Raw genomic sequence first — 16,762 nt, forward strand, 5'->3', positions numbered from 1 at the left:
ACCCATTAGGGAGAGTTGTTGGTCTGTCTTAACACACTGAAAATCTAATTTTCTTTTAAAAATATTAATTATTCCTCCTAGCCAAAAAGGACTACATCATTAACCCCAGAGGAATGGTAATAAACAAAAATAGTTTAGAAGCATTATTAAGTTCAATTAATTGGTTGTAGCAGACTAATTTTGTCATGCTTTGGTAGACAGTATATTGTAAGTAATTTTGATGATCTCCAATTGAGTTGGGCAAACAGGCCTGCACACTACAGCAAAAATTGAATTGTCTTGATAATTACAAAAACCATTGGCCTGTTTGGTATTTGTGATAAATGGGTTAATTAGCTACGTTTTTGTTACATGTAGACTTTCAATGCAGTACAGCAGTGGTAATTTATTTTGCCTTGTAAACTAGTATAGTCAAAATTCTATTGTTCTGATTTGTTCAGGATAAAGATCTTCAGAGCCACTTGATTTAATATTAGATAAGTATGCCTGTGGATGTAGTTTTCATTATTTGCAGTTGGTTTACATAATTTATGGAACTTGGTTTTGTGCTAGTCGCTTTTCAGTCTTTTGCCTAACAGTAAAGCAAGCTTTGTTTCATTTCAAAAGGCCCGTAAAATCACCCTTAAGAAAAACTAGATATTGATTCTCTATCTTTTAAATAGACTTGTCTTTTAAATAGCATATATAAAATCAGAAAGAATTTCTCAGAACTGATCTATTACCTGGCGGGTGAAAAGTTTTAACTGGCCAGTATCCAAAAGGTTTTTTGTTGTTGTTGTTGCGTGGTTGTCGTTTGTTTTGGGTTTTGCTTGTTTGGTGTTGGGTTTTTTTTGTGTGTGTTTGTTTGTTTGTTTTAGGTCTCCCTAGAAATTGATTTAACTTTTTCCCCCCAAAATTATTCTGTTTTCCAAGTGAGCATCTGCTGCTGTACCTTCAAAACCATTTCCTTCAGTTCTGCTTAGAGAAAATCTTTATTCTTGAGAGAAAAAGTGTCAGACTACAAAATATTTACAAGATATTTTCTTCTTCTTTTTCCAGTGGTAACTACACTATGGTCAAGCATTTAGGAGTCTATGCTAAATTTTGAAGTAGAATATTTTTATTTCATTAAATCTCTAATACTTAGCTGAGGTGATAAATGACAGTAATTTTACCATAATTAAACAACATTTCTTGTTTTTAGTGTTTCCAGTTTTGACTGCTATCTTCCCATTCACATTTCATGCTGTGTTTTATCTGACTTACTGGTGGGATCTATTATGTTGTCAATCATCTTCAGCAAAATAATCTTCTACATTGTTTTCATATTGTGGTATTTTCTTGACTCTAAAATGCATTGGCATGTAACAATTTCTGGTTTGGTTCTGAGATAGGAAAATTCGAAACTAAACACTTTTAGTTTTAGCTGCTCTTTAAAATGAATAGGCATGGTGGTTATTACAAAACCTATTTTCCTTATTTTTGTGTTTGATTTGTGGTCATTTGTACAAACTGACAAAATATTTAGAGCAGTCTTGGTATACAGCTCTTCCTCTGACTCATACATAATTTGAAATGTAAAAATGATTCATTCAAATTATAGTTTATTATAAGTCTAACAATTATTCTTTATATGTCATCTTGTATTTGACAAAATATTATTTTAATAAGTGATTTTGTTTAATATTTGTTTAACTGTATTGAGCCATTATGAATGTTATATGAATTGTAACTTGTTAGCTGCAACATGGTTGTGATATGGAAACAAAAAGTCTTGCATAACTTCTTTTTGTCAGTATATGAGGTTATTTTTTCATACATTTGTTGAGATTCAGCACAGTTCCGCAAGAAGGCATTCCACGTGTGAAATGGTGCCACACATCAGAAAGTAGATTTCCTTTCTGTAACAATTTCTGGTGTTACACAGAACCCACTGGATGGACACCACTGTTGTGTTTTGCTTACGTATTGGGCTGAGACAATCCTCTGGTATAAGCAGGTGTTTTTATCATGGCAGAACTTCTTGAGCAAGTCAGAAAATAAAGAAACTACCTGATAGATCCCTAGCACAAGGCTGGGGAACAGGCGGGATGGGTCTGTCACCTGTTGTAGAAGTAAACTGGTTAGAGCATGGGCTTCTTGGTGTGTATTGTACATTGAGGAACAGTGGACCTGCTTCTTGAAGAGCCGCCCTCTTTCTTGTAAGTTAATCTGTTTCTTGCATACATGTAAATAAAGTGTTCAGCTATTTCACGTGACCAATTTTTCTTTCATGGGGAAGCAGGCTTCTGAAACCAAGGAGAAATATAGAACTTTATTTATCCTCTCTGTACAGTCACCTTTTTTTTTTTTTTTTGAGTGATATTATTTTCAGAACATTTATAGGCATTAGTGTAAGGCTGATTATAAAGATCGGAGTGAAGACATTTAATTTTTTCAAAAGGCATTACTTGTGTCAGTTTGTTATATATCTGACAACATACAAACATATAATGTCTCAATTGAATTTGCATGCATGTTTATATAAACGAATAAAGTGCCTTTTATAGCAGAAAGAGAATAACATCCTTTCCCTCTTTCAGTATAAAAATTGAAATGAATTTATGGGCAAATTTGATCTGCCATCAAATACATACTATTTTAAAAAAATCTGTATTCATCAGGAAGCAGTTTGTATTTTGAATATGTTGGATAAGGAGAAAATGCTGGAAGATGTTCTCTAATGTTGAACAGAGAGTATTTATAAATGCAACTCTAGATAAATTTATTCAATAGTATAAATAAATCTAATTTTGTATTCTAGACAATGAGCTGGATTGGAGCATAATTTTTTTTCTCTTGCTTCTTATCATTAGTATTCTTTTCCAAAAAAATGGTAAATACTTCACTGAACTGTTTTTAAAGTTCCTAATGTGCTCTTAATTAAATGTAGTCATCTATATTTAGTCACTCTTTCAGGTGTGGCTCACATGGACATGTGTTAATGAGAACTCAAATAATTTAATTTGTGTATACCTGAAATCTCTCTTTAGTGCACAGTAAAAGCAAAATTCTAGTCTTATTTGAATTTTACAGTTTTGTCTAGAAATAGCAGTCCTGACTGTTACATAGTAATAATGTTTATAGTTTCCTCAGAATTTTTTACATTTTGAAGGTATTTATTAGCAAAACAACATAAATACTGGATTATTACTTAAAAAGTCAACAACAGCAGAATTCCAGTACACAAAACTCAAACATATAGCAGTGTTTGCATAAGCTAAAACTTATCTGTATCTGCTATGCCTTAGATGAAAGGTCTGTGCATTTAGTATCTTTTCTGCAGCAGTGGTCAGCAGTACATGCCTATGGCAGCACATAAGAACAGGGTAAGTAGATTTCACATTGCTTCTGGGTACTCTTCCAATTGCCAGGCATTTGTGGCTTAAAGACCTCCTGAATGGGATGTGATGTCTATGTAGTTAGCATCCACCGATGCCAAGACTGGCAATACTATTAATCCATAAATAAATCAGATTTACCTTTTCCATGTACAGGTTGCAGAGAGAGATCTGTTCAATCTCCACCCTTGGAGATACTTAGAGGTCTGAACAGATTGACCTAAATTGGGAGCACATCTAACTTTGTTTGATGTATTAGTTAACATGATGTTTATGGACCAGTCTGTTGCTCCCTTCATTGTCCTTTTTCCCCAGTTTCTTCTCTGTTGTCCACCTCAGTTACAAGTTCTCTTTAGCAAGTGCTTCCCCTGACTGAAACTATAGTGACTACACAACCGAGCCTTTAAAGTCTTAGGGCTCTGTGGAGCAAGAACATCAATTAGAAAACTGGCAGACATTAGGCATGCTTATTTCTACTGCAAATAGTTTTACAAAAGTTAATATCAAGTTATGTGTCTTAATGTAATTGAATCATTTAAGCCTGATAGGCATTGCTGAGCTGTGGGACTTTCTGTGGCTTAGTTATCTCTAAATGACATGAGAGTGGCAACCTGCTCACTCTTACTTTGCCCAGGACATGGAAACATATATTGGTAAGAACTATGTATGATAACAGCAGCATATATATATATATATATATGTGAAAATAGTGTGTAGAAAAGCAACATTTCCTGGAACAGTAGTGTTCCCAAGAAATGTAAAAAGGCAAAAAACCCACAAAACCTGGTATTTCTAGTACAGTGTTTAGTTGAACATAGCAACAAGGCAGGCATAATGTTTTGAGGTTTATTTCAGTGATGAAACTGGGCTATTTCCTGTCTTGGGCTTGCTAAAAAGAGATTTTTGATATGGCTCAGAAATTCCTGAACAACTCCTAATTCTTGGTCCTGCATGTAGTGAAATGTAGTCTTCACTGAGGTTGAAGTTATGTAAGATGTTTTAGTTGACCTAACAAGTCCCCACTGTGAAATGACACAGTTGTAACTGTCCCTGTGTGCCTGTCCTTCTGTCACGTTTCCTCTGTGTGTGCTGCTGGCTGTGCATTTGTCTGTCCCTTGCACTGACTTGGGTGTCTGTCAAACCCTACGTTTGTCAAACATCGCCATATCCAGCTTTTCTGGATGAATTGACTCAGCTTACCAGGAAGAGCTGAAGTTCTCTTACCAGTAGTAACAAGCACAAAACTTCATTCCAATGCAGCCTGTTCTGATCCTTTGATTATTTCATTGAACTTACTCTAAGAAGTCAGGTAAGATTAAGTCTCTCTCTTTCTCTTCCTTGCCTGTAACTGACCTGTTGAGTTTCCTCTCTTGCCCTTTTGATCCATTCTCCTTTTGGAACAGGGACTGTTGCTCATTGTATGTTGGGTCTGGCACATTAGGGCCTGGAACAATTCATCTAGTGTAAATGAGGGATTTCAGTAGTGATTTTCAGTAGTTTTCAACATCCTGTGCTTTTTTTTTTTTTTTTTTTTTTTTTTTTAGGAGACTTGTATTTTGAGATAATGAAAAGGAACTACATAACCCTTCCCTCCCCTGAAATGTGTGTTCATTAAGTTTAATAGCATTTCTGAAAGTGATAGTATTTCCAGACAGTCTCATTCTGTAAGAAATCTAATTATTTCTTTTCTCCATTACAACTTTGGAAGGATTATTCAAATATTTTATAGTCCTAACTGCACAGAGCACTTTAATCCTATTGTTTGTAGATTGTCATTCTCCTGCCTTCTTTTCGCTTGCAGTCTCCCATCAGACAGTACAGGCACCTCCTGGTTATCTCGAAATCCAGGGAAGTGCTATCTGGTAATCAATGTCTGCCTCCCTCTCTATTTACTTTCCACTCCTTGCATATTTTAAAATAAAAGAGCTAGACTCACAATCTTCTCTCTAGCACAGTACAAACTATGACTTAAAAAAAAAAAATGTATGCTTGCTATCTGTCCTTCTTAGTCCTGAGCTTGTCGATGCCATCTCTTCTCTTGATCCTTTGCCTGCCTTCTGGTAACTCTGAAGGATTCACCTGTTTGCTTTCAGACAGGCATGCTGCCTCGAAGAAAGTATTAACTGAGTAAAATAAGATTCCCATCTCTTGGCTGGAAGGAGAAATGGCATGAGCATACACCATCAAGCCTAAATCACAGCTCCTAAATTTCTGTGTAACATACTAGAGTGAAAGCGCCATGAATTTTCAAGAGCAGTAAGTCTTCATTTACTCTCTGTCCCCAGACCTCTCAAAGAAAGGCAAGGTCAGGTTCACAGCGTTGGTGTATGCAAGTGGAAAACTGTTTTTTCTGTGTCTAGTGTAGGCACTGTAGCCTGTTTGTACATAATTGTTTGGTTATGTGGCAATACCAGTGATTTTAGCACTGTTCTTTTGTCAAACTTCCTCAAGAATCATAAGAAAAGTTCCACTTTTCAGTATGTTCTTTACCCCAGTGCAACTGCTGCTTCACAGTCTTAATAGAAGTCTTAGAGTTCTGTGGAGACATAAACACTTATGCATTATCTATGTAATTTACATGTGTTTTAGTGTAAGAAAACATTGCCATCTTTTATAAGAACATCAAAAAAGTGAAAAGAGATTAATGAAGAGATAGATGGGTAATCTTTTCTCTGAAATATCATTTTTTTGTTTACAGAGAAAGTGCCGTGGTCTGTTAATGATGCTAATAGATCCTGCACAGATGGCAGAATATCTTAATCTGCAGTAAAACTAACTCCTTTTGGTTGTTACCAGTTCTGCCAAATAACTAATTTTATTGTCACCAGTGTTGCTGAAATGGTGCAGAAAACATTTTGACTGGGAGTTATGTAAAGTAATAAGGAAGAAGAGTTTCGGAGGAAATATTTGATGTTTTGCAAGCTTCTGTAAAGAAACAGTGAAGTGAGGTATGTAATTGTCACGTTGCTCCATTTCTCATTAACTGTTTTGTGCTTCAAGAATCAGAACTGCGTATTTGCTGTTCAGAGTCAGCATTTGCTGTCACCGTGGAACTAATTTTCAAGCAATAAGTGCCTTTCTTTGTTTGTAAGGGGCATTTCCTCTCTATCACCACATGACTATTTCTATTTGTCACACAATTGGGATTAACTGAAGCCTTTTTTGCACCATCATATCTTACTGTATCATTGTATGTTATTTCAGCTCCTGGGGTTTTTACCTGTTCTGCTAGAGTAAATTAAGCAGATCAAATTAAGGAGATCAATCCTCATTTCCTAGCAACCTTTGAAATTTGTTGGGAGTGGGCTAAATGCCACTTTAGCCATTCCAATTTGCTTCTGTATTTCTTCACTCCACTGTTCCAAAAGCAAAATGATCTGGGAGTTAATAGGACTGCACTTTTTATAGTTCCACTGTTCATCAGCTGCATTTCATAGCATGGCATGTCAAAAAGTAACTTATTTCTGTCTGTGCTTCTGAAAATAAGTGTTTTCAGCCCAGTGTGTGGTTCCAACTATTTTCTTTCTATGTGAACTCCGACCTCTCCCATTGCTTGACTAATAAACCAGTCTGTTTTTCCAGTTCAACAGATTTGCTTCACAAGTACATTACTGGGTGAGAAACATTCACAAGTAGCTTTGCTGACAGGGGAAAAGGCTGCCAGAGCAGATTGTAGAAATGGGGAGCTTTTGCCACCTGTATTGTTTGGAGATTTCAGAAGCTAACAGACTGGTTAGTTGACCCCTTACAAGGCCTTCTGATTGCCATCTGCCACACACACCTTGCACGATAATTTCCCAACAGGGATGAGATCTTCAAATAGATTTACAGCTGGCATGTACTTTTTACAAGAATTCATAACATGTGCTTTCAAGTAAGCACCAGAAATGCTTTTATTTTATGTAATGTTTTCTTATAAGGCGTGAATCAGTTGAACACCCCTAGTTAAATGTGTGATGACAGCGTGACTTGTTTTATGTTATATATAGACAGTGCACATTCAAACAGGAATCTTGTTCACTGTGGAACTGATTCTTCCAAACAATTAACCCTTTTTTGATTTAAAGGAACTTTGGTTTGTCACAATGTGATTGTATTTCTTTGTCTTTTTTTTAGGGATTTCAGGTTAGTTGAACTCTTTTGCACTTTTTGGGTTATACCTGTTTTGCTGCACCAAGTTAAGTAGGTAAGTTTTTTCTCCAAGCAGCAAGAGGAAGGATTGTGGTTGGCATCCATAATGAGAGAAACGTTGTGAGGGGGCAGGTTTGAAGTAAATGGATACATTTCCATAAATTAGCCAATCTCAGATTCCTTTTTGTAGTTCGTACTGACCAAGTGCTTTTAATGGATAGAAGAAACATAATTAATAAATTATTATTATTATGATGCTTTATTTTCTTGTACAGATTGTTCTCTAGTGATAACAGAATGCTTTTCTTTCTTCATCATTTTTTCTTAGATGTTGGCAAGGAATATGCACATCATCTTGAACATGCCACAAACTTCCAACCTGTCAGACAATGGAGATTTTACTTGCCTTTCTTGCCTTTCTTGCCTTTCTTGCCTTTCTTGCCTTTCTTGCCTTTCTTGCCTTTCTTGCCTTTCTTGCCTTTCTTGCCTTTCTTGCCTTTCTTGCCTTTCTTGCCTTTCTTGCCTTTCTTGCCTTTCTTGCCTTTCTTGCCTTTCTTGCCTTTCTTGCCTTTCTTGCCTTTCTTGCCTTTCTTGCCTTTCTTGCCTTTCTTGCCTTTCTTGCCTTTCTTGCCTTTCTTGCCTTTCTTGCCTTTCTTGCCTTTCTTGCCTTTCTTGCCTTTCTTGCCTTTCTTGCCTTTCTTGCCTTTCTTGCCTTTCTTGCCTTTCTTGCCTTTCTTGCCTTTCTTGCCTTTCTTGCCTTTCTTGCCTTTCTTGCCTTTCTTGCCTTTCTTGCCTTTCTTGCCTTTCTTGCCTTTCTTGCCTTTCTTGCCTTTCTTGCCTTTCTTGCCTTTCTTGCCTTTCTTGCCTTTCTTGCCTTTCTTGCCTTTCTTGCCTTTCTTGCCTTTCTTGCCTTTCTTGCCTTTCTTGCCTTTCTTGCCTTTCTTGCCTTTCTTGCCTTTCTTGCCTTTCTTGCCTTTCTTGCCTTTCTTGCCTTTCTTGCCTTTCTTGCCTTTCTTGCCTTTCTTGCCTTTCTTGCCTTTCTTTCTTATTCTACTTTGGACAATGCGTAGAAGGAAATGCTATTACTTGAAAAACTGAGTTATTCTTTCATGGTTCTAAGTGAGCTTTCAATCCCATGAGTATGTGTTGAAGAATGAGTATTAAAAGACTTGATAGAAGGACAATATTTGGCTTGCATTTCTGATTATCATGGGGTTTTTTTAAGTATTGCAAAGGCACATTGTAAAGCAACATTTGCCTAAATGTTCCTTCAAATTGTTGAAGTCCATAAATTCATGGAAGCTCTTCAGTTCAGTGGAGCTGAGTTTGGTAAAAAAATATAATATTTCATTTTCTTGTCAATTTAAACAACTGTTACAGCTATGCCACTGAACATTCTGCTTCTAATCAAGGTTTGTTAAAGAAAGGATTAGCGTTTGTAATGTATTCTGCTCTACTTAGCTTAACGAATTACCTATCGGAAATAGAATATATCTTTTATTTGACATTATCAGTATTTTATGTTGTGACTAGATGTCTGTTGTGCTTGTTATCCCTGATTACTTGGGCTACAAAAAGACAGGGAGAATTGTATAATGGACTGTGTTAGAATTACTCTATACCATAAGGGTAGATAGTTTTATATACCATAAAGTGTAAATTGCTATCTTTCACGGATTTTCTGATGGGAAAATTAGGTCACCTCAATAAAATCAGAACCTAAAGTCGTAAGTCATGCAATATGAATCAAATTCATTGGTAATTGTGAAGATAGCAATATGAGAATGTTCCAAACATATTGGTGGCCTTGTATTTGAGGCACTTGGTAGTATATTGGTATCATGTAGAATAGAAAGAGTTAGATTTTTTTTTTTTCTCAATTTCCATTCAAATGAGAAGTGCTAATAATGCTGTAATGCTCCCACACGTTTTCTCTACTTCAGTTGCTTCAAGGACATGTGTCTGGCTATCAAAATATGTCTTAAGCTTTTATTAAGAACAGAAAAGAAAAATTGGTTTATGGGAGGCGAACATCTGGCCTAGAATTTCTCACAATTAGGAAACAGTCAAAATATAGGATTACTGTTTTACTTCCGTCAGTGTCTCTATTTTCTTTAGAGCTAGTTAAACTCATCTATCCATTTTCCTAGCACTTTTGAAGCTTTGAAGCTGTGTCTATGATTTTTTTTTTTTTTTTTTTTATTTGCCAGTAGGCTGTAGGGCATGGTAGACTGGCAGGATATTAATAGGCCTAATTGAGATAAAGTTTAATGGTTTCTCTCACACACTTCATCATTAGGCCAGTGGCACATTTTATTGTCATCTTTTCTCTGTGGTCGTTGTGTTAGCTGCTCCTAATTATAATTAAATGTTTCAAGGCTAGGTAGAATTTCTTTTTTTTTCATGCCTGAATCCTTTTTCTCCCTTCCCCCCTCTTTTTTTTTTTTTTTTTTCCCGCCACCATTATAAGGGGTTTAATTCCATCCTGCTTGCCACCAGCTGGAACAAAACATTTCTATTTACAAACTGTTTTCATTCATCCAGTTCATGGCTAAACCAATTTGCATGTAGCTCATAAAATCTGTTAATCATCTTTGACTAATGTTTAAAACACACTTTAGGCAATCACAGGAATGAGCATCACAAAGATACCTTGTGGACAAGTCTGGCCTCTTAAACCATATAAAGGACAGAATACTTCTCTCATTTCTGAAATGGTCAATCATGTCTATAGTGATCCGTAAGACAGAGAAGTAAAAAATTTTCATTATTTATCCCCATGATATTAATTCTGATTATTTTTGTAATAGTGTAACTCTACAAGTTTGGAGAGGATAATATCTCCTAACGGGTACATTTACTTCTTAAACCTACAAGTGAATGCATCTTGTGCAGTCAGTCCTGTTTTTCTTGCAATTATGTTGTCTGTGTAGTAGAATGTTTGAATAAAAAATATTAGGCATCTGTTTCACAGTAACAGAATTAGTTTTCTGGTGAATATTGTAATATTAAAAAAGGTGCCTTGAGAGTGCAGCTACTGAATTAATGAGAAGTGAAGGGGTTGTTAAGATGCATACTTTTAAAGTATTACTGACTTACAGTCATTAGTAGCAGTCTTGCTTTAGTTCTGTTGTACAAACTGGGCATTCACTGTGGACAGTAATGCAATTCTATCTTCAAAGCAGATTGCTAAATGTATTAAGGATTAAACTTGTCTTTGGCTTTATGCAGAAAAAACGTAAAAAGTCCAGTGACAGATTATATATCAACATTTAATGAAAACACTAGTAAAGGCTTACCTGTACCAGTGCGAGACATAACGATTATACATTTGAGAAATAAATAAAATTATCATCTTGAGCAACTTGCAGGAGTTGCCCTATTAGTCAGCTGTGTCATTTAGCTCACATTATTGTTTGGACCTGCTGCAACAGCCAGACTTTGCAATGCATCAGAAAGAGTAAATAAATAAATAAAAATATGGAGAATGCAATCAGAAAAATGTTACTACCTTTCAACCTCACAAAGTATTTTTTGGTATTTTCTGTAGTTTGCAGTTTTAGGACAAAAAATGATGACAAAATTTCTTCAGTCAAATTCTTAGAGGCCACCTGACCTTTCCTCTGTATATTCTATAAGCACATTTCTTGTTGCTACTCTGGACACAAAGGCGGCTTTTCAACACCTCTACAGCAAAGCAGCTTTCTCCAGGTTCTGTCAGACGCAAGCATTCTTAGTTCATGTTCTATATTTTTATCGGCTAATGCTTAGTCAAATCCCCCAGCTATACTGACCTCTGATGGATCCTTCCTCTGATGACAAGAGAAGATATAATGGTGATAATCATTTTAAGTAAGGGTTTATGCTTATAGTAAATTTGTGGAGGTAAGGCTATGTGTGAGTGGCATACAGATGTCAATACCTTTGCTGTTCTTCAAAGCAATTCTGAGTTAATTGTCTTCTTTTCTTTCTTTCTTTGAGTTAGCAGTCTATGTGGATTTGGCAGATTATGGTGTGTAAGCAAATATCCTAATCCAGCTCTCTTTTAGCTGTTTTCCTGGCATCCAGATGTATTACTGGGAGTTTAATTTGGGCAATACAAGGAAAACTGGAACTGAAAGGAGTCTTGGGGAGCAAATCACCTGAAACAGGAGATATCACTTCTGACAGGAATTCATTGTTCAGACCTACACCGTAAGCAATTACTTGATTTTTTTGCACAATTTTTAAAAAAACCTGCAGGCATTTCTGGGCAACATTGTAAAGACACACTAATTATAAATATGTGAAATGTAAAATAAATAGAAGTTAACTTTTCTGGAGTAAAATTTAACAATCAGATTACATATGGGCATCTTCAGAATATAATGGTGTCTTATTTTGCCCTTTTGGTTTTCCACAAATGTAGCTTTGATTTTAATTTACCATCTTGCTTTGTCCAGTTTTTTTGCTGTTGCTGTGTACATGTTACATCTGAATATAGCACATTCCATACTTTTGAAATGCAGTTGTATTCTTGGCTTGAAACTTGGTTTCAAAGTGAAAAGTATTGAGACCTCAGTTTTATTGTGGTTCATCTTTTGCAGTGCCATCTGCTGTCAATTAAGAGATTAGTAAATTCCTTCTTTTCTAAGTATTCTAGCTGAAAACAAAAAACAAGAGAATGAAAAAATTCAGCTAAAGTTATAAATATATATATATAAATATATATATATAAATTCAGCTAAAGGTATAAAACCACCTTAAATTTTATGTTTCACAGACATGTATTTTTAAAAAAGAGGGACTCAGATTTTAAAGTAGAATCATGACAATTTATCTTTTTTTACTCTTTTGAAGGATTTGTGGTTAGTCCTATTTTATGTTACTCATTAGGAAACAATCTGGAAAACATGGTTTGTGGAAGTCACAAGGCATTTGGTATTTCTTCGGAAACTTGGCCTGCAAATAGCTTCATGGCACTATAGTAACTGGTTTCATTTTCTGCCTTCTACAAAATAAAATTTTCTACCTGAAAGACTGATAGCAAATTTTATCACTTTCCATCTTTACTTTAAAATACTAATTAAAAACTAAGGTATTATTTTGTCCAACTGTATCCTGGGTTGCATCAAAAGAAGTGACACCAGCAGGTCAAGGGAGGTGATTCCCCCCTCTTCTTGGCTCTCATGGGACCTTACCTCAAGTACCGCATCCAACTCTGGGGCCTCAACATAAGAAGGACATGGAGCAAGTCCAGAGGAGGGCCACAGAGGTGGTCAGAGGGCTGGAGCACCTCTGCTATGGAGACAGGCTGAGAGAGTTGGGGATGTTCAGCCTGGAGAAAGCTCCAGGTAGACCTTATATCTGCCTTCCAGTGCCTAAAGGGGGCCTACAAGAAAGCTGGAGAGGGACTTATTACAAGGACATGTAGTGATAGGACAAGGGGTAACGACTTTAAACTGAAAGAAGGGAGATTTTTGTAGATATAAGGAAGAAATTCTTCACCATGAGGGTGGTGAGGCACTGGAACAAGCTGCCCAGAGAGGCTGGGGATGCTTCATCTCTGGGAGTGTTCAAGGTCAGGTTGGATGGGACTTCGAGTGACCTAGTCTGGTGGAAGGTGTCCATGTCCATGGCAGGGGGGTTGGAACTAGATCACAGAATCACAGAATGTGATGATCTTTAAGGTTCCTTTCAACCCAAAGCATTCTGTAATATGATTCTGTGTTGTCTGAAAACTTTTCCTGTTTGCAAGATTAGAATATTGGTAACTGTTTCATTTGTTTGTTTAAGGGGAAGGGATGGGGGATGAAGGGTGGGTTGATACTGAAATTCGTGCCAACTTGGATATGCTGTATATTTAGGGACTTCAGAAATAATTTCATCTGGGATTTCTACCTGGAGAGCTTCTTCCTATTTCTATTGTGTTCTCAGAGGAATTTGTTCTTCTGAAGTTAATAAAAACTAAACCAAAATATATAGTTTTTTGCTGACGATGGAGGTCTTGGCTTTACTTTATTCCCAATCTAACAGATGATATTTTAGAGGACAAAAGGACTTGCTGCATGTGCAAAAACTTGATCTCAGTACAACTTTCACTTCAGGTTACTGTAAAAACTTACTAAGCAGATTATTCTAATTGAACTGATTGACCCAATCCTTTGTCTCTTTTATTTTATCCTTAAAGTATCTATCAAACTGTTCCTTAGAGAATGTAACACTTGGAAGACATGTACCTTGATTCTTAATACTTCTAACTAAGATTTGCGATTGGGGTAATTTGATTAAATTGAAATGGTTGTTCTTTTTTAATTAGTCAGAAACTTAAAAAATAGCATCATAGAGTAGGACCATTTTCAGAGTTAAGCATCAATGTTAACTGTTTCATTTTGCTTCTCTGGGCTCAATTTAGAGTTTGTTCATCAAACTGAAATATAGATGTTTATATTTTGGCTGGAAATAGGATCAGAACCCATTCCTGTTTCATTTTTCTATCTTTACGTAATCAATAGTTCCTGCATACACTTGAGGTCAAGGAGCTAAAGAGAGCTGCATGGCTTATGCGGTGTATCTGTCTGCTCTTAGAACAAGCTGCATCTGCTCTGGCATTATCCTTTTTGGCAGCATCTCAGTCCTCTTTAGAGTTGTCTTGCAGTCTTGCTTCTATGTAGAGTTGATAACTGTGTGACTAGGTGTAACAGCTTAGGTGCTTGTTCATTTAGATCAGATTCAGAATTCATGGGAAAAAAAAAATGGAAAAAGCTATGTTTCTGCCAAGCTCAGTGTAATAATGATGATGATAATATCAATAATAAATTCACCTGATAGACTAGCTATCTAGAGTTTAACTAGGCTTTTTGCTTTAAAGTCTGTTGTCTGAGCTTACAAAAACAGGTAGGTGCAGTAGCTAACTCCCATTGGAATAAATACAGGCTCTCCATGAAGCTTTAGTAGAGAAAAGAAAAAAAAAATGCTGTCTGTACATTCAGTCTCTTGAAAACTTGACCCTTTCCTTTATCTATTTTTTTTTTCCTCCTGTATTCAGAAAATCTGTTTAAACATTATAAGATTTGGGAATTTGGGGAATGTTAACTTTCAGCATCTATCTCACCCTTTTTGTAATCCAAGGTTGTAGCAAGAGAAAAAATACTGCAGACTCAATTATCCAACTGTAAACACATATAGTTATGCATTTCATGTAATGTAATCAAGCATTTCATTTTAGCTTTTATTGTTATTTTGTGTCAACAATTTGCTTCTTTTCACTGTCTTCTGTTAACCAACAGATGGCAGCAAAGGATCGAAAAGTAAATTTGTGTTATTTTGAACACAATTATCTACGAAGAAACAATCAGATATCACTGAAGGCAAGTTTTCTTCATCTCAGCAATAGAAGATAAATTTTTAAAGATGGTTTTTAGTGATCAGACAACACAAGAAGAATAAAACTTGTGATTTTTTTCTAGGTTGTTTTTAAGTTTGTCTATCTGTTAATGTGTATGCTTCAGACTGAAATTCTTTCTAATATAATACATTAAGGAACACTGTCATTCTTCCATCAGTATGCACAAGGAATGAATCATACTCTTTGGGTTTTTTTGTTTTTTCTAAAATCCATATTTCAGAGAAGCTTATGGCATATGACAGTTTCCATGGAATTTCCTGGTACGAATGTCCAGATTCATGCATGAAGTTCCCAGCATAGTTTCCCGCTTTGCATGGATGCTGAGGAAAGAAATTTGCAGTAGCCAGTATTTTTGAGTGGAGAGCAACAGGAGTAGTTGAGAGGAACAAGCAAAAGATACATGTGTCAAATCCCATTGCTCTCCAGAACTTAATTGGCTACCATCTACCATAGAATTATTACCTTCACTGCCTGAACAATCTTTGGTGAGAGACTTAAAGTAGCACAAGTAAGCAGATCCTGATGTTGTACGTGATGTCCAGTACTGCAAGCATTGTTGCAGGTTATCTGAGCTGTGTAACCCATACACTTCCTAGCTTGGTGGCAGTGCCACATTGGTGTGGCTGCATCCTTCCAAACAAAAGCTAGAGTTCCTGTACAATAATGTGTTATTCCATGTGGCTGTTTAAATTTGGATTAGGATTTTAGGACAGCTAGAGATTACTGCAGGGCTGGGACATATTTTATGTTGTCCCCTAGCCCTTGGACAACTATACTGTGCTTTGCTTTCAGAATACAGGGTTAGATGGTGGTGGTTCCAAGGTCAGCAGCTGACAATCTGTTTTGTGCTCGTGGAACTACTCGTAAAGCTGCTTTTTCTGCTGCTCTGATCACTCTTTTTTTTTTTTTTTTTTTTTAATCTCTCCATACCCAGTGCCTAATTGCCCTTTCAATCACCCTAGTCCTTTCATGATACCACTTTGCTTTGTCTCATCACATACTGCTGCTTTCCTGTTTCTGCTGTGTCTTTGTTGCATTTCCATTGGTGCAAGGAGGCACTAGCAATAGGAGAATAATGATGTAATTGCATCTTGAATTCCCTTCCACATCCTTACAGCTGCCAGTTCCTAATAGCAGCAGATCTTGCAAGGAAACAGCACATCATGGTGATGCCTACTGCTTTGTGCTGTGTACCAGTAAAACCAGTGTTGGAACTGCTGAGGTACCAATTAGAACAAACTCCCATAAAGAGAAAAATTTAGGGGAAGGGACTAAGGGCACACATATTCACATATTCCACCTCCTTGGAGAATGCCCAAGCCACAATTTTAAAGGCTACTGTGTCACTGGTGAAAGAAATGTAATATATTCCTGAGGTGAAAGACAGGGTATGACAGTAATGAGAATGTGTACTTGTGTGACAGAATTCAGTTACACTCTGTTTCAGGGTACGTTTCTGTGTTTTACCTAATAATTGCCTGACTGACCAAATTTGCTATGATTTAAGTACCAAAGTATGAGAGTTAGACATGTGATCTCTTTGAGGAGCATTGTAACACTCTATTATATAAAGCAGACAAATACAAACATGGTGTAACTCAGTTAACATCTGTATTATAAGAAATCCTCTGAAGGTTTGCTTTACAGTTAAAGAAAAATTGTGTCTCCCATGTGTAGATTGTTCTCTATTCAGTTAAAGAGAGACCTACAATAGTCATATATTTTGATAATTTTCCTTAGTATGCATTTTCCAGTAGTCATTATAGGACCATGAGAAATAGTTCCAATCTGAATGTTAACATTGACATTATTATTATTGTTAATATTATTGTGCTTGACAGGAAATGAGGAGTAATGACTAAACATTGATAAATTGAATGAATTG

The sequence above is a fragment of the Streptopelia decaocto genome (genome assembly GCF_964273445.1).
Source record: "Streptopelia decaocto genome assembly, chromosome: 10".
NCBI classification, from domain to species: domain Eukaryota; kingdom Metazoa; phylum Chordata; class Aves; order Columbiformes; family Columbidae; genus Streptopelia; species Streptopelia decaocto.